The sequence below is a fragment of the Leucoraja erinacea genome, chromosome 15, assembly GCF_028641065.1.
Source record: "Leucoraja erinacea ecotype New England chromosome 15, Leri_hhj_1, whole genome shotgun sequence".
Lineage (NCBI taxonomy): Eukaryota > Metazoa > Chordata > Chondrichthyes > Rajiformes > Rajidae > Leucoraja > Leucoraja erinaceus.
Genome location: NC_073391.1, coordinates 26,754,004 through 26,779,606, shown reverse-complemented (window position 1 = coordinate 26,779,606; position 25,603 = coordinate 26,754,004). Strand labels below are relative to the sequence as shown.

At 45.1% G+C, this 25,603-nt stretch overlaps 1 protein-coding gene across 6 annotated transcripts in view; it reads right to left on the bottom strand.

Moving 5' to 3' along the window:
- gpam (glycerol-3-phosphate acyltransferase, mitochondrial) overlaps positions 1–25,296 on the bottom strand; it is a 121,874-nt gene extending 96,578 nt beyond the window's left edge. For 4 of the 6 annotated variants that reach the window (XM_055646947.1, XM_055646946.1, XM_055646943.1 and 1 more), the window contains exon 1: positions 25,148–25,296. The gene's annotated coding sequence lies outside the window, so the exon portion shown is untranslated. Of the gene's footprint in view, positions 1–22,953; positions 23,077–25,147 lie in introns of all 6 variants that reach the window. The other 2 variants (XM_055646945.1, XM_055646944.1) reach the window with 2 other exon arrangements.
- Between the last annotated feature and the right edge of the window lie 307 nt (positions 25,297–25,603).

Here is a 25,603-nt window from a genome sequence, read left to right as displayed (position 1 = left end):
AAACAAAAGAAGTACATTTAAATGCTTCTTTTACAAAGTGCCAATAAAAAGTTAGAGCGTGTGACCCTTTCAGCGATGCTCACTTGCTTCCTCTTGGGTGGTTCCCCGCAATGGAGGATGATTTGTTACCACTCTGGTTTTGTGGGTTCTGTGGTGACTGATGAGCTCAATGTGGACACTGCAGACTCGTTCATAATTAGGGGCGGGAGAAGCCTGACAGGGCAGCCAGGTGAGAAAGTGTGCTCCTTCCACCATACGCACTGGGCTTCACCATTGCATGCTCTCCACGTTCTCAATACCATTGCAAATTAATCTCACCACCAATGCTACTTTTGTGATGTTATTGTTGTATAATAATACAACAATTATTATACAAACAATAATAGTAACTGTTGTATTGTCAAGATAATAATGACAGTCACAATCATTATTGTAACAATGATTGTGAACAATCCCCAAAAACTCTCACCAGCTTCTTCAGATGCACCATAGAAAGCATTTTATCAGGATGCATCACAGCATGTTTTTGTAACAACTCCAGCCAAGACCACAAGCAATTGTGGACCCAGCCCAGACCATCACACAAACCAACCCCCGTTCCATTGACTCCATGAATGCTTCACACTGCCTCGGCAAGGCCACCGGCATAATCAAGGACAAGTCACACCCCAGCCACTCCCTCTCCTCCCCTCTCATATCAGGCTGGGACAGTTTCTTCCCAGCTGTTATCAGGCAACTGAACCATCCTATCAGCAACTAGAGAGCAGTCCTGAGCTACTATCTACCGCATTGGAGACCCTCAGGCTACCTTTGATCGGACTTTACTGGACTTTATCTTGCACTAAATGTTATTCAATTATTCCCTTTAACATGTATTTGTACACTGTGGATAGCTCAATTGTAATCATGTATTGTCTTTCCGCAGACTAGTTAGCATGCAACAATAGCTTTTCACTATAGGAAGGAACTGCAGATGCTGGTTTAAACCAAAGATAGACACAGAAAGCTGGAGTAACTCAGGTCAGACAGCATATCTGCAGAAAAGGAATAGGTGATGTTTCGTGTCGAGACCCTTCCTCAGACGGTCTTGAACTGAAACGTCACTTTTTTCCAGAGATACTGTCTGACTCGCTGAGTTACTCCAACTTTTGTGTCTATCTTCAGCTTCTCACTGTACCTCAGTACATGTGGCAATAAACTAAAAGCAACTCAAACACAACTCATCTTTTTTTTCTTGGATCACCCTTATGTTTCTAACAGGGCCTGGAAAATGTTTGGGTATGGCGAACTGCCACCTCTAAAGATTTAAAAGCTAAATTTAAAAAAAAAAAATTAAATTTTGAATTTACAAAAATATTACCAAAGTTTAAAAAGTAAAATCTAGTAATTGAGTTAGGCTGTTAGGCCCTTTGACAACTTAAGCAGCTTAGAGGATGACAAACCGCCATAGACGCTAAAAAGGAATATGCGTACCAGCATCTTATTGTCTATTAAATAAAAGCACTGACAACCACTATTATTCCACTGTGTCTCCTAACAAAATATAGTCAAGATCCTTTCCGGAAAACACACATCCTGTCTTCACCAAAGGTGACATTTTACAACATACAATACTGTTCTGCACTTAACACAATATTTAACTGTACATTTCTATAGACAATAGTGCAACAGCACGTATTATACAAATGGATGTCAAATGATGTCAAATCAACAGAAAAACTAATTCACACATGCCCAAGAGATTTTTTTTTTTGCAACTTATAGGGATCTATGACCCAGTGGTCTTGGAATTTCAGAACACAATTTTGATCATGTAAATAAATGGTTTATTTTTACTTCATTTATCACCCTTAACTTCAAACCTACATTTTCAAAAAGGATCTGGCAAAATGCAAGTGTTGGGGATTGAGTTGTAATTATAAATTCAAGTTAGTTTTAGTTTAGTTTAGAGTTACAGCGCAGAAACAGGCCCTTCGGCCCACCGAGTCCGCACCGACCAGCGATCCCCGCACATTAACACTACCCGAAACACACTAGGGACAATTTTACACATACACCAAGCCAATTAACCTACAAACCTTTACGTCTTTGGAGTGTGGGAGGAAACCGAAGATCTGGAGAAAACCCACGCAGTCACAGGGAGAACGTACAAACTCCATAGACAGCATCCGTGGTCAGGATCGAACCTGGGTCACCGGCACTGCAAGCGCTGTAAGGCAGCAACTCTACTGCTGCACCACCGTGGCCACCCTCAAGTTTTTTTAGTTATTGCTGATGAGTGCGTTAAGGATATGCAGAAAAAAATCTCAAATGGCAATGGAGAAAGTTTGGGAATCTGATTTACAGCACGGTGAAGAGAATGCATAACTATATCCCATTGAGTGTATTAGACAAGTAATTTATTTGACAGTATTAATAATGTATGTGACATAAAAATCGCATCATGTTTATCTGGATTTATTTCTAATGTAACCAGATTAACCTTCCTGTCTTGTCCTCTATGTAGCTTAGAATTAAGCAATCAGAGGACTTGATGTACTTGCCACATTGCAAATAGAAAGTGGCCTCCAAGAATTAAGTAAAAGTATTCAAAGTTAATCAGGTACAAGATAAATTATCAAAACAGAAAATGGAATAGTAAGTTGAGCAAGAAGCAAAATCATCTCTAATTCTCAAAATATCGCCGATCATTGAAAGCTATGGAGCCGCTGCTGGTAAATGGGATTAGTACAGATGAGTACTTTGATGGTCGGCATTGATATGAAGGACTGAATGGACTGTTTTCTGTGCAGTATGACTCTTAGAGCTATGACTCTGTTTCATTAGAATATAGAAACAGTCCTTTCGGCCAATGCTCATGCCAGCAAGTTTGTCCACATTTGCCCCATATCCTTCTAAATGTTTTCTTAATCATGGACCCGTCTAAAGGTCTTTTAAATATTGTAATTGTACCCAACATTATCACTTCCTTTGGATTCCCACCTATTTCTTCTCCCCCCACATTCTTTCTAGCTTCACAATTCGCAACTCTTCAATCTTTTTGTCTCACGCATGGTTTTTATCTCTAGCCTGTGCCTAACCAAGTGTATCAAACCGCCGCCTCACCTGCATTCACCTATTATCTGCCATGCTTTGTCCTACCATCACTTTCCTCTCCCCACCCCCACCACTGCCCTCCACAATCAGTCTGATGGGTCAATAGACAATAAGTGCAGGAGTAGGCCATTCGGCCCATCAAGCCAGCAACGCCATTGAATGTGATCATGGCTGATCAACCCCAATCAGTACCATGTTCCTGCCTTCTCCCCATATCCCCTGACTCAGCTATCTTTAAGAGCCCTATCTAGCTCTCTTTTGAAAGCATCCAGAGAACCTGCCTCCACCGCCCTACGAGGCAGAGAATTCCACAGACTCACAACTCTCTGTGAGAAAAAGTGTTTACTCGTCTCCGTTCTAAATGGCTTGCCCCTTATTTTTAAACTGTGGCCCCTGGTTCTGGACTCCCCCAACATCGGGAACATGTTTCCTGCCTCTAGTGTGTCCAAACCCTTACACATTTTATATGTTTCAATAAGATCCCCTCTCATCCTTCTAAATCCCAGAGTGTACAAGCCCAGCCGCTCCATTCTCTCAGCATATGACAGTTCCGCCATCCAGGGAATTAATCTTGATGGTCCCGACCTGAAATGTCACCGATCCACAATCTCCAGAAATGCTGCCTGACTCGCTGGGTTACTCCAACAATATGGCTTTTTTTGTAAACCAGCATCTGCAGTTCCTTGTTTTTACATTGTATCCAATTGCCTAACTCACCCTGGTGCAAGATCTAACCTTCCGGACCAGCCTCCCGTGAGGGACCTTGCCAAAATCCATGTAGACAACTATGAATTCACTGTCCTTGTCAATCCTCCAATAGAGATTACATCAGTGGAATAAAGTTGTTCCCTTCATATCAATTCTGGCAAAAAGGAAATCAATCTGAAATGTTAAATTGTTTCATTCTCCAGAGATATTGTTGAATATTTTCATTGCATTGTTTTTATGTCAAGAAGTGACCACAGTATTTTGGTTTTGTGCAGTTATTAGTGTCATAGAGCCAGGCAGCGTGGAAACAAGCCCTTCGCCCCAACTTGCGCACACCGAACTAACACGTCCCACCTGCCTGCATTTGGCCAATATCCCTCTAAACCTGTCCTATCCATGTCCCTGCCAAAATGTTGCTCAAATGTTCCGATAGTACCTGTATTCTTGCAAAGTACCTGCAAAGTTATTCTTGACATTGGAGGAATGTTATTTTTCAGTTTAAATTTTTATTTTAATATCAATATCAAAATGAGCATACTTTAAAAAAAAATGATCATAGGAGAAAAAATATTTGAGCTTGCTGTAGCTTGGATAACCGCAATTGGCCAAAATTCTATCATTACAGAAACATTGTGGAGTCGGAGGTTTGTGGGTCACAAATCCTTCCAGAGAATGTGAACACATCCTGTACACAGGCTCCAATGTCATTTCTGCCACACTAAACTTTCATAAGCTCACTCCTCCCTTCAAACGGATACCCAACCCCAACCTCACACCTCCATATTGCTGCCAATTATTTAGGAGGAAAATATCAGCTAGACAGAGGGCGGCACAGTGGTGCAGCAGTAGAGTTGCTTCTTTACAGCGCTAGAGACCTGGATTCGATCCTGACCGCGGGTGCTGTCTGTACGGTGTTTGTATGTTTTCCCTGTGACCGTGCGTTTTTTTTTTCTGGGAGCTCCGGCTTCCTCCCATATTATAAGACATGCAGGTTTGTAGGTTAATTGACTTTGGTAAAACTGTAAATTGTCCCTAATGTATAGGATAGAGTTAGTATAGGGGGTGATCACTGGTCTCAGTGGACCGAAGGGCCTGTTTCCGTGCTGTATCTCAAAGTCTAAAAGGTCATTCTTTGAACAGCGAGATAAGAAAGCACTGATGTTGGCATACTAGGTGAGGTCTGCTACATAATTTTAACAGGTTGTATGTAAACACAATGCATTCCACTAGGCGCATGTGACAATAAACTATCATTGAACTATTGAATCACTTGGCATTTTTTCTAACTGAAATAGGGAATCATAAGTCCAGTCTCAGGTACTGTACTTGCACAGCCTCATATAGTACTGCACCCTGGATCCAATGCAAGTCTGACTTTATAAACTGATCTCAACAATGGAGACTCTGAAGCAGGCAAGTGACACAACCTGCTCATGCGTCTAACTAGTCAACTAAAGTAGCATATCTAAGCTCGAGCAATCTTAGTTCGGTTGTGTATGCATGAGCGCTTCCAAGTTTCGCCTCTTGCATAAAAGCCCTGTCCCACGGTTCGAGTTCATTCCAAGAGCTCTCCAGAGTTTGCCCTGATTCGAACTCGGAGATTTACAGTAATGGCCACTCGCCGGTACTCGGGGCTCTCGTGGATATTTTTCAACATGATGAAAAATCTTCACGAGTCTTCCCGTGTTTACCTGCCATTAGCAAGTCTTCCCGAGTACCTGCCGTTAGCGTTACGAGCCTCTAAGAGACGTCTCCGTGCTCCGACGTACACGCGTTGTTCATTCTCCGTGCTTACCACGAGTTTGATTTTTTTTAAACTCGGGAGAGTTCTTCAGAAGGCAGAAAGATTTGGAATGAACTCGTACCGTGGGACAGGGCTATACGTTATGATAAAGAAGCCAATTTGCCAGAGGTTGGTCATAGCACTGTGATGACTACACAAGTTACCACCTACAAGGTAAGGGGAACATAATAGATTGAACTTCCTTTATCTGCCACAATAATCTCCAATACACAGCACAGCAATGCCGCAAAAACAAAATGCAAATAATCTTCAGAAGGCAGAAAGATCATTCAAGTCAGGTAGGAAATGACTGGCAGCAAGCTTTACCATTGAGCCATATCTCATACAGAAAGATAAACATGAAATTATTCATCCATCGTGTATGGAAGAGCTATCTGATTAATCCCACAATATATTATCTTCCTGCTGCCTGTAATATATTTTTCTGACAAGCATGTGAATGCTGCTGCAAAGTCTGTTTTTCCTACTGCTCACATTAAGGTCTCAGGTACTTAGACAGGTCTCAGGTACTGACACTGACATAAGGTTGTTGATTGCTGGAAATTGTGTTCCTTTAAAAACAAGTAACGTGGGAAACTAAAATCATTTGAAATTCAAGCCGTCGAATTCAAAGTTTTGGAAAAAGTAAGCAGTAGTTTTCAGAGTCGAGAATAATCAAAGTAACAGCCGTGTATCTCTGGCTTCTTAAAAGCATTGTGATTTTTAAAGGACACCGTACACTGTGCTTTAGTCCTTTTAGCGCCAACCTTCCTGTTCATCGCGGTGTGTGTCTGTTTCACCTTGCCTTTGCACAGTGTGAATTCTTTAGACAGCACACCCCCCCGCTTGTGTGTGACAGGAAACCATTACTCTGTGTGTACTCTGACAGTCGCCGGTTATTCCAGGGTATTGCACAGTATTACTTTAAGTGGGACAGGCCCATTACTCTTAACTCTACCTCATTTGGTTATTCCATTATTGCATTATTACTTTGTACAACTTCAGATTGTGCTGCAATCTTGCTATTTTGCACTTGTTGTATTTATCATGATTGCATGTGTACTGTTTACACTGTGAGCTTCATGTGAACAAGGAATTTCATTGCACCTTGGTGTATGACAATAAACTAATCTAAATTGCATCTTTAAATCTGAATCTATTCCACATTTCCACATCAGATCGTCTGCGCTTTCTTTGTGACGCCTCAGAGACAACAAATCCTAAGAGGCACACCTTAGTATTACAAACATCTATTCACCCTCCCATTGATCGATGCCCTCAAGCACTGCAGTTCTGCACTTTGCCGTGCTTCCCTAGGATGTGGTTTGGCCAAAGAGCCATGGAGAAGCTCCAGGCTACAATGCTCATCTCACCCTACTCTGCTCATTTCTGAAATCTGGTTCAGAACGCTGGAGGGCTGCACCACCGTACACAACAGCAAGCTGCTTACTATTCACCTGAATTCTTTACTGTTACAGATGAGCACCTCAGGGGACCTCATTGAAACTTACAGAATAGTGAAAGTTCTGGTTAGAGTGAATGTGGAGAGGATGTTTCCACTAGTGGGAGAGTCTAGGACCAGAGGCCATGGCATCAGAATAAAATAACATGCCTTTAGAATGGAGATGAGGAGGAATTTATTTATTTTGAGGGTGGTGAATCTGTGGAATTTATTGCCACAGAAGGCTGTGGAGGCCAGGTCAAAGGATATTTTTTAAGGCAGAGATTGACAGATTCTTCATTAGTGAGGGTGTCAGGGGTTATGGGGAGAAGGCAGGAGAATGAGGTTGAGAGGGAAAGATAGTGCAGTTAGTGCAGGTATCCAGGCCAAGAAACCCTGATTTTGTACTCAAACAATGGGACTCAACTCCATTTACATTTTAGGCAGACAAAAAATGCTGGAGAAACTCAGCATCTATGGAGAGAAGGAATTGGCGATGTTTTGGGTCGAGACCCTTCTTCAGACTGATGTCGGAGGTTGGGGGGTGGGAAAAAGGAAGTAGGCGGAGATAGTGGGACTTGTGGGAGAACTGGGAAGAGGGTGGGGAAGGAGGGAGAATACAAGGGCTATCTAAAATTAGAGAAGTCAATATTCATACCGCTGGGGTGTAAACTACCTAAGCAAAATACGAGGTGCTGTTCCTCCAATTTGCGCTGGGCCTCACTCTGGCAATGGAGGAACAGAACGGTCAGATAGAGAATGGGAGCGGGAGTTGAAGTGCTGAGCAACCGGGCGATCAGGTTGGTTAAGATGGACTGAGCGGAGCTGTTCAGAGAAGCAATCGCCGATCCCTTTTTAGCCAGAACTTGTGAAATCTCCTGGAATTGTTATATGGCACTTGAATGAAAGGCAATATATCTCAACTGCCACATTAATCTGCTTGAACTTCACCTTCTTACATAAGGTTTGGCATCCCCTTATTCACAGTTATCACTTAATTCAGTTTGATAGCAACAACACTCAATCTGTATGACTTACCAATGAATTCCTGCTGCCATCTACTCCCTATTGCCACTCCATTCAGCAGATGCTCATCACTCTGCTGTCCTTCTCAACTTGGCATATCACAAATGACCAAACTTTAAAAATGAAATATAATCTGTTCCCGGTTCTTGGCATTGCTTCATTTGTTACATCACACCTGACACATTTTTCAAATGTTCTAACCTTGGACGGCTGTACTTTAGTGATAAGAATCAAACTCACCAGTTAAAAGTTGGTCGCTGATTGGCTGAGATAGATTGACCTGAAATAGCTACGAACAGACGGATTCATCACTTGTGTTGTACAATCTTATTATTCAATTGGTAAATCTTTATTGCCCTATGTGGCTCCCATGGTACACAATATTGAGTCCACCAATTGTAAAGTTCTAATTGTTTAAAGATCTTTTTGTGGTCATATTTCAATTTATTCCTTCTTATGACAATCTTCCTCAACAGTACCTAGCAAAGATCCTATAGACCACTCCTGCTAAATGCAATGGGCTAACGTGTAGTACGGAACGGAACGGAACGTGGGCCTTTTATTCATCCATTTCCGTAAGCCGACCCGACCCGACTCGCAGTGTAATCAACGTTGCGGGGGAACAGTTTGTGTTAATAAATTAAAATTCTGAAAATGATGAGAAGATTTTTACCAAATAACTTTTATTTTTACGAGGATGTTTCCGTAACCGGCTTCCAGCTCCGCACTAGTATCTTTGCTCCGCTATGGGATCTTTGGTGCGGAGACGGAAGCTGGTTATGGAAATGGGGCCTAAAATTACCCATGGATCTGCACATGACCGTACTACGTCTTTTTCGTCGAGTGATCTATCTTGATTGCTATAGGATCTTTGGTACCTGGTGGTGACTCTACCACTATCCTGAGCTTATACTACCAATTCTTCTCCTCCCTATGCTATACCATTACTGATAGAAACTAAAGCTACCACTTGCATTCTGGCATTCCCTTCCGAATTTCCAATTCTGACATTAAGCATGTGAAATGGTTATCTATGTCCTTGTCACCGTGCCATCACAAACCATGCAGTCCATGGGAAAGCCCTACATTCCATTTCCCCACTGCTGCCAGCCTTTTCCTAACCTTCATTCCTCTTCCCATTACAAGTCAGTGACTCAATTGAGCACAATGCAAAACTGAAGTTTTATTTTTACACAAAAAACACTAAATATATGCCAGTGTACTTCACAGATTTTAAATGTCTCACAGCTTAATTTAGTTACAGCATGTAAATTGGCCCTTCGACCCATCGAGTGTGCGCCGACCAGTGATCCCCGCACTCCAGCACTATCCTACACACTTTGGACCAAAGCTGTACATCTTTGAAGTGTAGGAGGAAACAGGAACACCCGGAGAAAACCCACAACGCCACAGTGAGAACGTACAAACTCCGTACTGACAGCGTACTGACAGCACCCGCTGTCAGGATTGAACCTGGGTCTCTGGCGCTGTAAGGCAGCAACTCTACCACTGCGCCACCGTGCCGCACATATGGCACATGAATTTTCCAGTTCTTTTCCAGTAAAGCAGGGGTGGGCAAAAGATGCACTTATCCCAGAAATACCAAATATCAAAAAAGTGTTGCCTTTGATGCAAAAAACGTTTTTTTGAAAACAAATTCTGCACCGTAAGAAATGCTTACAAGAAAAAATCTCTTGAGAGATGGTAAAATAGAGCTGTTTGGTAATTGATTAAATGTATGATCCTGGGCCAGAATTTGCAAACTCAGGAACAGTACTGCCTTGAGAGATAAACTAGAATAATCTTTTGCTTATGATGTAAATGAACTGTATTAGCCTTTACTCACAGAATCCCAATTGGCTCTTTCTCCTATTGATGAGACTCATCCCTCAATTAGACATATTACCAACCCCAACTTTTAAAGCCAAGTGCACTTACAATAAATAACTTTCTAACTGCAAACAGATCATGTTGAAATATAATCCTGCCATTTGTTTGTTTCTTTATAACTGATTAATAAACTTTATTCAGTTATCAAGTATTTATTGGGTTGCTTTCAATTTATCGGACTAGACTGAACTACTACAGTTCAATGCTGTGATCAAACATTTTGCGACCAATGTTACCTTGACTTCCAAACGACCTGACAAGGATGATGATGCATATTCATTAGAGACTTTCAAAGTTAAGTTACACCTGTACTTAAAGGCAAACATTTTGCCGAGCTATGAAGAAAGATCATGAAACTCATCGAATGATCATCATATAAGCATCATAAACCCTATAGCCATCTTAGGTCTTACAATACAACTTCATCTCCAGAGGGAAATTGATCTACTGTCAGTCATAAAACACAACATGATACATGAAACATGAAATTAAAATGATGAGTGGAAAGTCCAGGATTGGGGATGAGCAAAGATTGGGGGGGGGGGGGGGGGGGGGGGGGGAGTCAGTCAGTCCACCACACGACAGAGGGGGAGAAGTTGTACAGTTTGATGGCCACAGGGAAAAAGCATCTCCTGGGACATTCTGTGCTGCGTCTTGGTGGAACTAGTCTGTTGCTGAACGTGCTCCTCAGGTTGACCAGTATGTCATGGACAGAGAGGGTGAGCTGCATTGTCCAAGATGCTCCACAGTTTGAGAAACATCCTCCCCTCCAATAATAGCCAGCTTTCCTGATGAGCTTGTTGATTCTGTTGGTGTGCTGGCCTCCCCTCTGCTACCCCAGCACACGAGAGCGAAGAAGATGGCACTGGCCCCCACCTATCGATAGACCATCTGCAGCATCTTACTACAGATGTTGAGAGAGGGGTGCCTCCTCTGAAAGTATAGACGGCTCTGACTCTTATTATACAGTGCCTCAGCGTTCCTGGACCTGTTTACTGTCCAGGTAAACTCCAAGGTACCTGTACTCCTTGGTAAACTGCACATCCAAACCCTTAATGAAGACAGGGGACAGATTCTTACTCCATGTAAGAATCCTTGTAAGTATTGTAAAAATCCAAGATTTTAGGATTCATTTCAGAAATTTTGGAAAAGACTTGCACACAAATCTCCTTTCATGAGGCTATTTTTAATGTCATTTGCGCTCTGCTAAAACTAATTGGCAAGAGACAATAGTTTTAGTTTAGTTTAGAGGCACAACATGGAAACAGGCCTTTCGACCTACCAAGTCCACACCAAACATCATCTATGTTATCCCACTATGTTATCCCACTTTGTCATTCACTCTCTACACACTCGGGTCAATTTACAGAGGGCGATTAACCTACAAACCTGCACCTCTTTGGGATGTGGGAGGAAACAGGAGGACAAGGCGAAACTCATGCAGTCACACGGGGAACATGCAAACTCCACACAGACAACAGCCGAGGTCAGGATCGAAGCCAGGTCTCCCGTATCGTGTGGCAGCAACTCTACTAACTACGCCATTGTGCCGCCCTGTAAAATATTGCCTTTAATTCTAACATGGCAGTTCAATGTATTCTAAAAACAATCCACCAGCACAGATCAGAGTTCTGCAAAAATAAAAGACCAAGGGATAAAAAAATTCAACACAAAATAGCCTAATGAAAGGAGATTTATGTGAGGGTCTTTTCCTTAAAATCTTGGAATCTGAAAAGAAGGCTGTAGGGTTCATGGTGTGTGTGCAATGATTATCTGATCGGAGTTCTGAGAAAGTAAAAGAGCAAGGGAATAAAATATTTTCTCCAGGTGAATTTCAGTGAAAGATACACAATTTGAAACAGTATGCAATGCTGCTTGGTCCGTTTGAAAACTAATTAAAGCAGCTAGAAATGCATTCAAAAGGCTGAGTCTAGTATTATTGAAATGCTTTGTCTTCATCCTTTCCCACTCGACCACAGAGAAAATTAAAATGTGCATTTTAATTTAAAAAAGAAAAACCTTGGTAGGAAAAGATGCAAATTATACAATGCTTGGAACCTGCACAATAGAACAATGAATTAACTACTTGTGTCAAGAAAGAACAGTACAGGCAGCACAGGGAGATAAGGTTCTGAATAAGCAAACTTGCTTTCATTAACCAGGACAACAAATGTAAGAACAGAAAGATTAAAATGCAACTTTGCATAACACTGGTGAAAGTATTTGGTAGGCAACAGTTTAGTTTGTGTGCAGTTCTGGTCACCACATTATGGGAAATAAGTGATTGCACTGGAGACCGTACAATGGAGATTTGCCACAATGCTGGAATAGCTCAGTAGCTCAGGCAGCATCTCTGGATATGTTTTGGGTTGGGGCCCTTCTTCAGGCTTAGTGTCTTTAACAATCAGAAACAATGAAGAAGAATCCCAACATGAAACGTTATCTATCCATGTTTTCCAGAGATGCAGCCTAACCTGCTGACTTACTCCATCACTTGTGTCCTTTTTGCAAACCAGCATCTGCAGCTCATTGTATCTAGATTCACCATAATGTTGCATTTTAATTATGAGGAAAGACTGGATGACCCGAGTTTGTTTTCCTTGAAGAGGTGAGGGGAAACCTGATCGAGGAATACTAAATTCTGAAGGTGTTTTGAGACAAGCATTTGTATTGCCAAGACAAAGAAGTCTATGGACCAAGTGCTGGTAAATGGGTTAGCATACCTAGTAGATCCCCTAAATAAGAACTTCATGGTGGGATGAAGGGCCTGTTTCGGCGCTGTACAACTTTATGACTATAAATACAGAAAAAATGTTCTAGTTAAATTCAAGCAGGACATATCAAAGAAATTAGAAAAATGGCATAGCCCAATATTGTTCATTCAGAAAGGAACAATAGATTCCAAACGCAGTTCCAAACATTTGCTAACTTGCCCATACACAGATGTTTTAATGAGAACATGCTGACTTTTATTTAAAACTTTTTTTTTTTCCTTAGCCCTAACTTGTGTTAGGATTCAGCTACGACACAAAGCAGGCCAAGACGACTGCTTCTAATTGTACTCGAGCAACCTGGTGTCTGCTGTGACATTTTATTTCCCTTGGCAATTATTTTATGTAATATGTTGAGTTACATGATAATATTATAATCAATCTTTGAAGTTATCAGACTAAGACAATGAAAATGAATAATTCCGATTGTGGCCACCTTCTTCCGTGGTTTCGAAGTCCAAATGGAAAATATTCCTTTAAATATTCCACTAACCCTCTGGACTCACTGCTCGAAGGAACTTGTTTGACATGTTAACCAAATTCCGGTACAAATGTTCAACCGTGCAAATATTTAATTATGAAGATAGACATGTCAAAATGTTGACAAAAAATTAGGCAACAAGGATCTTGCCCTTCAGCCCACCTTGTCGATGCTTGACATACTGGGCTAGTTCCATTTGCCTGCATTTGGCTCATAGCCCTCTAAACCTTTCTTATCCATTTACAATATCTGCCCAAATGTCTTTTAAAAGTCATAACTGTATCTGCTTCTAAAGTTTCCTCTGGAGGCTCATTCCACAAATCTCTTTTTTTCTGGACAGCTATATATGAGGTTCAGGATTCATGTGTGAGGTATTTCTTCAGGAGTGATGTCCCAGAACTCCCCTAACGGCTCAGTACACATGCTAATATGCCGTGTTCTGTATGGTTCAGGAAGGTTTTGAGTTCACAATGGCTCATGCTAAGTGGGAAAACTGAACTGGTGAGGCATAATTAGACAAGGTAGGTTTGGATAGTGAACATCCAGTAGGCGGCGCGACTCTGGTCAGCAGCGGCCTCTGCAGCCTGTCCGCGTTTTTATTATTTTTTGTCTGTGTTTTTATGTAGTTTTTGTTATTTTATGTTGGGGTGTGTGTGTGTGGGGGGGTGGGGGGGGGGGTGGGAGGGGGGGGGGGGGGGGAAACTTTTGAATCTCTCCCTGCACTGGAGACCCGACGTTTTCTCGTCGGGTCTCAGTTGTCGTTGGGGCCGCAACGAGGAGCGGCCTCCAACAGGAAGAAGCCGGGGACTCTGGTGCTACGACTCACCATCGCCGTCGCGGAGCTGGCCGAGACCGGAGCGGGTGGAGCGGTGGAGGAGCGCTGCTGCTGCTGCCGCTGCTGCTGCTGATGCGGAGGCTGCTACTGCGGGTCTGCGGACGGCGACACCGGGAGCCCGCGGCTCCCTGGAGGGAGACCGCTTTACGGGGCTCCTGCAACGGCGACTTCTCCCGCCCGAGTTGCGGGGTCGAAGAGCTCCTGGAGCGGGGCCTAACACCACTGCCCCGCGCGGCTTGGAATGGCCGCGGGACTCTGCGAGCGCACACCGGGGTCTTTAACACCAAGACCCGGTGTGCGACCTCGCACCACCCGGCGTGGCTTTAATGGCCGCGGGACAATCGCCATCGCCAGCCGGGGGCTTTGACTTTGACTCTCATCGGGGGGGGGGGGGGGGGGAGAGTGCAGTGGAGAGATAAGCTTTTTTGGCCTTCCATCACAGCTATGTGATGGATGTTTATGTAAAATGTAATTATGTTGTGTCTGGGGTCTATTTGTGTGTAATGTATGGCTGCAGAAACGGCATTTCATTTGGACCTCCAGGGGTCCAAATGACAATTAAATAGACTATTGACTATTGACTATTGAAATAATCCGCCAATGTTCTCGTTTCTTGTCTGTATCACCTTGCCTGTGCTAACAAATGAAGAGTGATCAATCGAATACAATACCGAAGGTCAGCCAGTTACCTTCTTTCAGTCTTATTCAGTGGCAACAGGTGAACAAAGCCTGTTACAAGATATACTTTCATCGGAAATATGCATGGTATTAAATATATGTAAAGTCTTACCTGCAAAATAAACTGCGTAGCTCCTCACGTCACTTAACCAGGAAGACAAATGGTGAACAGTACAGAAACCATCTGCTATGCAGTTTTTAATTTGCTGAAGTTTCCCGCAGGCTGCTGCAGGATGGTGTGCTGAGTCTACAAGGGCTGGAGCAACTCTGCACCAGGTCACCAACTTTCCTGCTTCTCATGCTAATCTTAAATACGCTTGCCGAGGCAGTCTAACATAAAGCAGCAGCTCTCCACCGACCCCGTATATGTATTTGTGAACTGGCACACTGGATACAAGTATACACTTCACGGGTTTGTAGGTTAATTGGACTCTGTAATTGCCCCTTGTGTGCAGTGTGCGGATGTGAGAGTGGGATAACTCTCTCACTCTATGGGAGTGTGAACAGTGGTCGATGGTCGGCGTGGACTCGGTGGACTGAAGAGCCCGTTTCAATGCTACATCTCTAAACTACACTAAAATAAAGCCGATCACTGCAAAGCTACATTCCATCTTCACCTGCACAGGAAACATTTTCTAATACAGGTAGCAATCAGCAATAGGAGCCATTGCTAGATTTATTGCTCTCTGTTCAAGGATAATGTGTCTTGTTGCACTATCCCTGCCTTCATTCATTTAGTTGTCCTTCCTCAGTACGAACCATATTGAACCCCAAACCTTTCTGAACTACATCATGGAACGGTGGCGAACAATGGACTTTGGGGTCACCACCTATAAAGAAATAACTCACTAATGAACCCGGAACCTCCAAAGTACATAGGAATCTTCTGCAACCTAGCTAGTTAAGGGCCTGTCCCACTTGGGCGTCATTTGCGCATCACGACGCACGCATGGTGATGCAGGCAGTGACGCGCGACGCCCCAAGATTTTGGGATTCACGAACGCGCAAATGACGCCCAAGTGGGACAGGCCCTTTTGCCTTGTCTGTTATTGTTACTGTTGCAAATTGTTGCTAATATTATTGCTATTTGGTTTGCCCCATGCAGGCACTCCTGCATGCGCAATACTCACCCAGACCTGTCCACCAGACTGGCATCAGCAGCTGGTAGAGCTGCTGCCTCACAGCACCAGAGACACCTGTTCGAACCTGACCTCGGGTGCTGACTGTGTGGAGTTTGCATGTTCTCACTGAGCTGGGTGTTCATTTCCTCCCACATCCCAAAGACAGGCGGGTTTGTAGGTTAATTGGCCTTGGTAAATTGTCCATAGTGTGTAGGGAGATCGATTGTCAATGTGGGCCAAAGGGCCTATTTCCATGCTGTATCACTAAGCTAAATTCTAACGTACATGTTCAGAAAAAGGAGTCTTACGAGTGATTTTAACAAAAACGCTATCAACATCATGCCCTATAAAAGCCCTGAGAACAATCAGTTCCAGAACTATATTCCGATCATCAAACACAAATCTATTTTACATAATTTCTAGTGAAGCAAGTTCTTAAAGGTTAAAAGCTGAACAGCTCGACAATTACAGTAAAAACAAAAAATAGCATGAATCACAACAAAATCAGTAATGATTTTAGGTTCATCTCAGGCAGAACACCTTTTTTGGCTGCATGGCACATGCATATTAAAAAAAAAAAAAATCACACGCATTTAGTTTCTCAACGCAAAATGCCATATGAACTCAGCACGTCAGACAACATCTGGGGTGGGAATGTAAGGCAACATTTTGGGTCGGTGTGCATTGCTCCAGGTTCCAACATCTACTGTTCCTTTTTGCTCAGCGATTTGATCACGGCTCATCTACAGTTGCCCCCTAACTCCCTTCTCCTGCCTTCTTCCCATTACCTTTGACACCCTTACTAATTAAGAATCTATCAAGCTCTGCTTTAAAAATACCCATTGATTTGGACTCCAACACCATCTTTGCCAATGAATTCCAGAAATTCACCACCCTCTAGCTAACGGAATTCCTCCTCATCTCGATTCTAAATGTACATGTCATACGAGAATTTTCCCGAACAGTGCTGCGCTGCGGCCATAGCATTATATTTAGAACCCATAGCGCTGCAGCCGACAGCTCTATTTAAATTCCCACACGTTAAGCCGACAGTGCTCTGTTTAAGCCTTTGTGCGCCTTAACTTTACGTGCCAAGTCTGTAACGCTGTGTATTACTTTACGCGCCAGTCTGCGGCTGATAGCACTTTGTTCCCAAATGGGAGGGGGGGGGGGTGCTTGCTGGGATGCAGTCCCCTGCCATTGGTCATAGTTTGAATTTGGGAGCAGCGCTATTGGCCAGGACTAACCGCCGGTTATTTCAACACCTGGTTTCTTACCTGTATAATGGCAGACACCAGCAAGCCAGAAGTTAGTTCAAGTTCATGTACGAGGGGTTCGCCAATAGGCTGAGTCACGATCTGCACCACGGATGGAGGCAGGGAGAGAGATGTGTGCTGCTGTAAAACGGACCCCACGCATACCAAGACAATTATTCTTTTTGTTCGAAGGAAGACACAAAATGTTGGAGTAACTCAGCGGGTGAGGCAGCATCTCTGGAGAGAAGGAAGGGGCGCCGTTTCGGGTAGAGACCTTTCTTCAAACTGATGTCAGGGGAGGGGGCGGGACAATGATACAATGTAGACGGAGACAGTAAGTCTAGTGGGAGAACTGGGAACGGGAAGGGGATGGAAAGAGAAAGCAAGGGCTATCTGAAGTTAGAAAAGTCAATGTTCATACTGCTGGGGTGTAAACTACCCAAGCAAAATATGAGGTGCTGTTCCTCCAATTTGCGCTGGGCCTAACTCTGACAATGGAGAAGGCCCAGGATAGAAAGGTCAGGTTGGGAATGTGAGGGGGAGTTGAAGTGCTGCAGGAGATCAGATAGGTTAAGACGGACTGAGCGGAGGTGTTCAGTGAAACGATCGCCGAGCCTGTGTTTGGTCTCGCCGATGTAGAGAAGTTGACACCTGGAACAGCGGATACAGTAGATGAGGTTGGAGGAGGTGCAAGTGAACCTCTGCCTCACCTGGAAACACGGTTTGATTCCTTGGATGTAGTCGAGGGGGGAAAAAGGGACAGGTGTTGCATCTCCTGCGTTTGCAGAGGAAAGTACCTGGGGGAGGGGCTGGTTTGGGTGGGAAGGGACGAGTTGACCAGGGAGTTTCGGAGGGGTGGAGATGGGGAAATGTGGCCAGTGGTGGGATCCCGTTGGAGGTAGTGAAAATGTTGGAGGATTATATGCTGTATGCGCCGGTTGATGGGGTGGAAGGTGAGGACAAGGGGGACTCTGCCTTTCTTACGAATGGGGGGGAGGGGGAGTAAGAGCGGAGCTGTCGGATATCGAGGAGACCTCATCTATAATGGAAGAGGGGAACCCCCGTTTCCTAAAGAATGAGGACATCTCCGATGCCCTGGTATGGAACACCTTATCCTGGGCGCAGATGTGGCGTAGATGGACGAATTGGGAGTAGGAGATAGAGTCTTTAGAGGAAGCAAGGTGGGAAGAAATGTAGTCACGATAGCGATGGGAGTCAGTAGGTTTGTAGTAGATGTCGGTCAATAGTCTGTTTCCTGTGATGGAGACGCGATCAGCGCCGGGGACAGAGGCGCAGAGGTAGAGAGGGAGGGGGAGGGAGGGGGAGGGAGGGGGAGGGAGGGGGAGGGGGGGAGGGAGGAGGGAGGGAGAGGGGGAGGGAGGGGGAGGGGGAGGGAGGGAGGGAGGGAGAGAGGGAGGGAGAGGGAGGGAGAGGGAGGGAGAGGGAGGGAGGGAGGAGGGAGGGAGAGAGGGAGAGAGGGAGAGAGGGAGAGAGGGAGAGAGGGAGAGGGAGAGAGAGAGAGAGAAGAGAGAGAGAGAAAGTTGTGCTGTTGTAAAACTGGACCCCGCGCATACCGAGACAACTATTGTTTTTGTCCTCTGTTGCCAATAAAACTCGCTTGCAACTAAACAGACGAGTGAGCCTTTTTATTTTCTACTAGTCAGATCCTTGAACTTGTTCCCTTGTAACAACATCCTTTTATTCTTATTCCAATACTGGTACATCCTGCCCACGTCCACCCAGTCTAGGTGAACTGATCATGAGCTGGTTATAGATTAGTGTTGATAACTGGCATTAGGGTAGAACACAAAGCTCATTGTCAGTTCAAACAATATGAGGTCTGTTCTATGTTCAGTAACAAGTAATGAGAAAAAAGCCGAGAGTGTGCCTTTTAAACAGTTTTGTTTATACTCAGTATGTAGAAACAAGGAATTGCAGGTGCTGGTTTACAAAAAAATACACAAAGTGCTGTCAGGTTATAGGTGAAGAAAGAAGAGGGAGGTTTTAGATAGGCAGGTGGTTGAACTTATCCTTAGTTAATCTACTTATACATTCCAGATAAGGTACCTGGAAAATGACTCTTAAGATAAACAATGCAGCAGGGTTGCTAAAGAAAATTAGGTGGGGACAGGAGAGGTATTGATGTGCAAGGAGCAGGACATGGTTACGATTCCATTGACAGCTCTGCTGGGTACAATCACAATTTCCATTTGAAGCTCCTACGATATATATTCCAATCATATTCAAGTTTCACCTCAGAATGGAGCAAACAAAATGATCATTCACAATCAATATAATTTTCCAGAACATCCTTCTTTATGACACTGAGAAAGAGCCAAAATAGTAGGAGACAATGTATATTCACCATAAACTGGTGCTCAGAGATATTTAATTTTGAAATGTTTCCCCTCGGTTTAAAGGTTCATGAAATTGAAAGAAAGATTGCAAATCCCTTCCAACATTCCTGCTGTGACCATCTCAAGCAGCAAAGTTCAAAACCAGCCCTGGAGCTGCTGTGGGCTAAATAGCTCAAATATTTAACCGGATGATCATTAGAGAAATCTACGGACAATCTTTTTCTCATCTCAGTTTTAAATGGCCTCCCCTTTATTCTCAGACTGTGGCCCCTGGTTCTGGACTCCCCCAACAAATGTAGGAATTACAAGGCTATGGAGATTATTTGAAGCCCCCTTTGGACTCCACTGCTGATCTTACATCTTTCAGCTTCAAAACTTTAAATTTGCTTCTCATCAGGCACGTGCCGTGAGAGTACGCAAGGTAGGCACCTTGACTAAAATAATAAAATGGTAATTATTAAATATAAATTGTAAAGGCATGGGAGAATAATGCCTAAGAGATCGATCTCTTAGGTAGGCATAATTCTCCGTGCCTTTCATCCGCAGTACATGTAATACGCGAAGGTCAGTACTGCGCATATGCAGCACAAGTTTCTTGGCGGGATTTTCAAACATGGATTGCCATTTTCTTAAGAAAAAGAGAGAAGCATGGAGTTTGTGTACAAATTATGTGGTACGTAAATTTCTTGGTGCTATATGTTTTTAAATACCGTATTTCCAGGCAATGAAGATGCCATTTTTTTACCCAAAAATAAGGCACGAAAATTTACATGCATCTTGGTAAACCGAAGTTGGAAGGTTGTTCGCCAAGAAAGATAGACTTGGCTATCCCTCAGTACAACAACATCAAGAACGATGTTGTTGTACTGAGGGATAGCCAAGTCTATCCATCATTGCTGGCAGCTGATGGGAAGCGGCTGTAAAAGGACAGCGCCGCTGAAGAGTGGAGAGTTCCTTTCATAGCGTGTGGGGAGTCTGGCCCGGGTAAAGTTGCAGGGAGGGCAGGAGCATTGAGAAGGAGGGGGTCGGGGTTCATGCCAGCAACTCACTTGCCGCGACGCTCCAGGCGCTGAGCCACCGCATTGTGGCTGGGGGGAGAAGTAGCTTGGGTGGCTGCGAGCGGCCGCCGGGACCGGACAGAGGAACCGGCCGCCACCACCTCAGCTCCTTCTGCCGGTCCCCGCACCTCTGGCAGTGCGTGAGTGAGTGAGTTACTGGCATGATCCCCAACACCCTCCTTCTCAATGCTCCTGCCCTCCCCGCAACTTTACCACTGGCCAGACTCCCCACACGCTGTGAAAGGAACTCTCCTCAACAATTGGTCCCTTGAACAAGCATTGTCATTCAATAAGATCACAACTGATTCAACTTGTCCCAGTGTGCTCATGTTTTTCCCACCATCTCTCCATCTGCCGTTAACCTCCACCCCCCACCCATTCAGTAATTCAGAATGTAGGAGATTTGGAAACCTTGGGCAAATAGCTTTCTTTATTTTTATCTTTTTGAGTGTGAGAAATTCAATGTCCCACCAGTCTTCTTTCAAAATTTAGCACTCAAAATGGGGGGGTGTTTTCATTGCTGGGAAATACGGTACTTTATTAAGAGATTTGGCTTTTGAAGATTTTTTAAAAGCCGACTGACTGCCTACCCCGAGTAATTACTCACAGCACGTGCCTGGTTCTCATGAATGAGTCCACTCCCTCTGTGCAAGTCCCCAGGTGATCAATCAAGAGCAGAAAGCCTAGCTCCCAGTCATTTATTGGCCTTTTGCCCAAGAAATAGATTGCTCTTGAGGAACGGGTTTATCTAGTCAGCTCAAGTCAGGAAAAAAAATCTTTCATAGCATATTGCTAAAGTTTTGATGAATGTGCTCTCCCAAATGGGGTTCAAGGAGAGAATCTGAATTTGCTCTACAGGGACATCAGTAACATAGTCCTACTTAGAAATCGGAGACTAGGAGCTCCGCAGTCAAATCTGGAGTCAGACAAGACAGACCTCTCCGCTCAGAATCATGTGTGTGTTGTATTGAGCCTTTTGCCAAAAATAAAGGCTGAAGCTTTATTTGAAAGGACCCGGGCATTGGAAGGATCGCAAATAGTGGGGGCATTCAGGACGAAGCTTCCTGATCTTTGCCGAGGTTCGGCTCAGCCACTGCATGAAACAGCACTTTGTAATCTCAAAAAAAGACACAAAATACTGGGGTAACTCAGCGGGTAAGGCAGCATCTCTGGAAAACATGGACAGGTGCCGTTTCGGGTTAGGGTCCTCCTTTGTAATCTCCAAGCTGTTTCCTGGGACTCTCGCTGAGGCAAAGATTGGTTGCTAGTGGAAGGTCATCAACTCACTGAAAGACACACCTTGATATGCCCGTGACCTATTGGTCTTCCAGTGTGTGGAATTTTCCGCAAATGAACGCTGCCGACTGGCGCATTCTGAATTGCTGACCTCAAGGCGGAGGTAGTATTGAAGCTTGTTGCAGCCGCTGTAACGGCTCTTTAAGGGGAAAGGCCACAGTCTGGAGTCCTCCCTCCACTAGCCTCTCAAAAAGTCATTCTAGACAAAATGCTTGGGACTGAAAATATAATAACACATGGAAATATTTTAAGTATTAAAAGTGATGGTGGTTTAAAATGTAATAAAAATGATCTGCAGATGATGGTTTATACCAAAGATAGACACAAAATGCTGGAGTAACTCAGCAGCAACTCTGGAGAACATTAATGGGTGATCGGCCTATCAGAACCACCCTGCCTAATGTCATCTGTTGCCGGCCCTGGTTTGTCCTTGTCTTTTCTTCCTTCCAGTTCCTCCCCCCCATACAATCAGTCTGAAGGGTCCCAACCCAAAACGTCATCTATCCATTTTTCCCCAGAGATGCTGCCTGACCTGCTGAGTTACTCCAGCATTTTGTGTCTATCTGTGACTGTGGAGATACGTTTAGTCCAGTGAATGAAGTAATTGCAAGTTTCAATATTGTACTACTATATACCTTATCAATAATGTATGTTTGGAATAAGCTGGAGCACATGCCAGCTTCCTCCCGACCTTCTGAACCCACTCCAAAAGAAGATCAGCAAAGACTGAAAACCTGGGACCTCATTGACACACTGGCTTGTCTATTCACTCGAGGGAGTATTCCAGCACCAATTTCTGAATTTGGCATGACTTGCATGGCACATGTTGTTTCAGATATAAATACGTTTATAGCCCAAGGCAAGAAACTGGGACAGGGAGCACGACCGCTCAATGTGACAGGTACATGGAGAGGCAAGGTTTAGAGGGATGTGGGCCAGAGACACAGGTAGGGGGACGTGGAGATGGGGCATGTTGGTCGGCGTGGGCAAGTTGGGCTGAAGGGCTTGTTTGTTTCCATGCAGTAGGGCTCTATGACGGCCCCTGCCTCTTCCCTATTATCAGCAGCACAACCTTGAACCATGAAAGTCCTTGTGTTCTGGAAATTTATCCTTCCATCCCAATCTTTCAGAAGCTCCCAGCAAACTCCTTTGTTACCTGCCTGTTATCTTCTTTCAAATCTGCCTTGGCATCAAGTCCTCTGGAAATTTCAGAGCTGCAACATGCCTTTCTTCCCTCGGGCACAGCGCCTTGCCACTTTCACTGCACAAACGGAAGGACCTGATATCCGAAGGTCATCAACTTAAGACAAAGCTCTTTTTAATTTATACATTTATGCATTTTAAAAGTGCAAACAAGCATATTTAGAATGGGTCACAGCGGACAATCTGAGCCAACTAAGGGGATCAGTCATATCAAACGTGCGTCACTGCAGAACCTGATTAATTGGATGTGACAGTCATTTTTATTTAGAATGCAAATGTGATGTAAGTCCTCCAATGAATTATTCTTATTCTCGATGCCAACTTGTAGTTTCTCCGAAGAGACTTCTACCCGAGTATGCACCGCACTACTTGCATGGAATTTGAGAGATAAAAATGACACAAACTCCTCTCCATTCCCATCACCTCCCACACTAAGGAATGCAAGCAATTCTGTGAAACTTTCATGAAGTTTATAATATTGCAAATTCTTCCCAAGAAACACAAACTTGTGCACAATTCTGTACATCTTACAAAACTTTTGTTTCAAACCAGTTTTCAAAATAGCAATTGATATGACTTGCTTCTCCTTTCCAGCTTTCTCTCCCCCACTACCATCAGTCTGAAGAAGAGTCCTGACCCAAAACATCACCTATCCAAGTCCTCCAGAGGTGCTGTCTGACCCACTGAGTCACTCCAGCACAGAGTTCAAATCATACGCCGATCATGTTGCATCTCCAGCAGTTGCATGAAAGTGTCAGGGGATAGTGAGGGGTGATCAGATCAGGGAGTCACAGAGGAAGGCAGAAAGGGGAGGGGAGAAGATGTGGCTTGTGGTGGGATCTCAGTGCATGGTGGAAATAATGAATGATGAGCTGAATGAGGAGGCTTGTGGAGTGAATGATCAACAATTCATTCCATTCCCATGCCCTCTCCCTCTCCACAAATGCTGCTCAGGCTGCTGAGTTCCTCCAACAGATTGTCACTTGCCAGCTCTCCTGTCTTCCCCTCATGCCAGCTCCTCCGACCACTGATATCCTCCTGTTTTGATAGCCATTCAACCACTGATGACAGTCTTTGCCTTTTTCTGTGCATCTTACTTTCTATCCTTGCTTCCAATGCTCTTAAACCCTACCCGCACTTGGAGGTCGTAGTGTCTCCTCTGATAATTTGTGATCAGGCTCAAATAATCAGAGGAGACACTACGACCTCCAACCCTTGGCTGAGGGAGTCGCTTGGTCCCTCTCCGCAACACTGGTAGTCTCAGCCCAAACCTCTGCTGTGGGTCGCTGAACTCACCCATTCAGTAATATTTGTAGCCGCAATTTCCATTATTTCAGGGGGGGGGGGGGGGGGGTCTCTCAAGATTGCTCCCTGTCACTAGCGCGCTCAACTTTAACTTCTGCCTTGTCCGAGAGTCGCTGAGTCTTCTGGTCTCGCTTTCCCTTCGTCTGGGGTCTCTCTGGGTGATGCTCAATTGCCTCAGTCCTTCCCTGTACCAGTGAAGTCCCCAGACTCTTGGTCAGAAGAGTCTCTATTCCCAGCCTCAGACTCCTCTCACCCTGGGTCGAGGGAGGAGGGAGCAGCAGTGGGACCGCGTTTCTTCAGTATCCCCTTTCCCAAGGTTGTGCGGGGGGAGGGAGGGTGAAGGAATCTGAACCACCCAGCCTCCTTTCATCTGGAGTAGGGGGTGGATGAAGAGTCTCTGTCCCCCCCCCCCCCCCCCCTCACCCACGGTGGCTCCTCGGTGGGGGGGGGGGGGGGGGGGGTAAGAAGAGTCTCAATGACCCCTCGCAGTCTTCAGAGTCTGTCTTTCCTCACCCCAGGGGTAGAGGGTGTCCCTGTCCCCTTGCCCAGGGGGAGGGGGGATCTCATTATCCCCTCGTCCCAGAAATAGAGGGGGGTGTCAGTCACCCCGGGGATAAGGTAGTCTCTTGCCCCAAAGATAGAGATGGTTTCAGTCTCCCGTCGCCCCGGGGGTAGTCATCGCCGGTCGCCGCTATCACACTAGCCGTGGATAGTGATCTATCCCTCCCCCTCCTCATTGCCCCGGACCCAGCGCGGCCTGTGTATCCGGGGGGGGGGAGCCCGAAAACCCTCGGCCCCGAAGCTGTAGCAGCGCCCCGGCACCAGGAGCCGAGCGGCCTTACCTCAGGACATGCCGCAGCCGCCGGCCCCGACACCGGCCCGTCCCATCACTGACGACAACTGACACCGACACCGGCACACGCTGCTGCTGCTGCTCGGGCAGGCGACCGTCCACACTGGGGACCTCATGGGGGCGGCGCTGCCGGCACTTCTCCCAGCCGGGCGGTGGCGCTGTTCCCGGTCCTCCCAGCCGGGCGGTGGCGCTGTTCCCGGTCCTCCCAGCCGGGCGGTGGCGCTGTTCCCGGTCCTCCCAAACTCCTACGCCCCTTCCCGCCGCTGGGTGGCGCCATCCCCGGTCCTCCAGGCCACACGCTGGCGGCGCCTCCCAGCCGCCTGGCGGCGCTGCAGGCACATCCACCCTCCGCTTAATGTGTTTTAACGTGTATTTTTTTTTATTCATGTTGTCTGAGGATAAATGCATGATCTCTTGGGTCCGTCCAGCGCGGCACTTGTGTTAC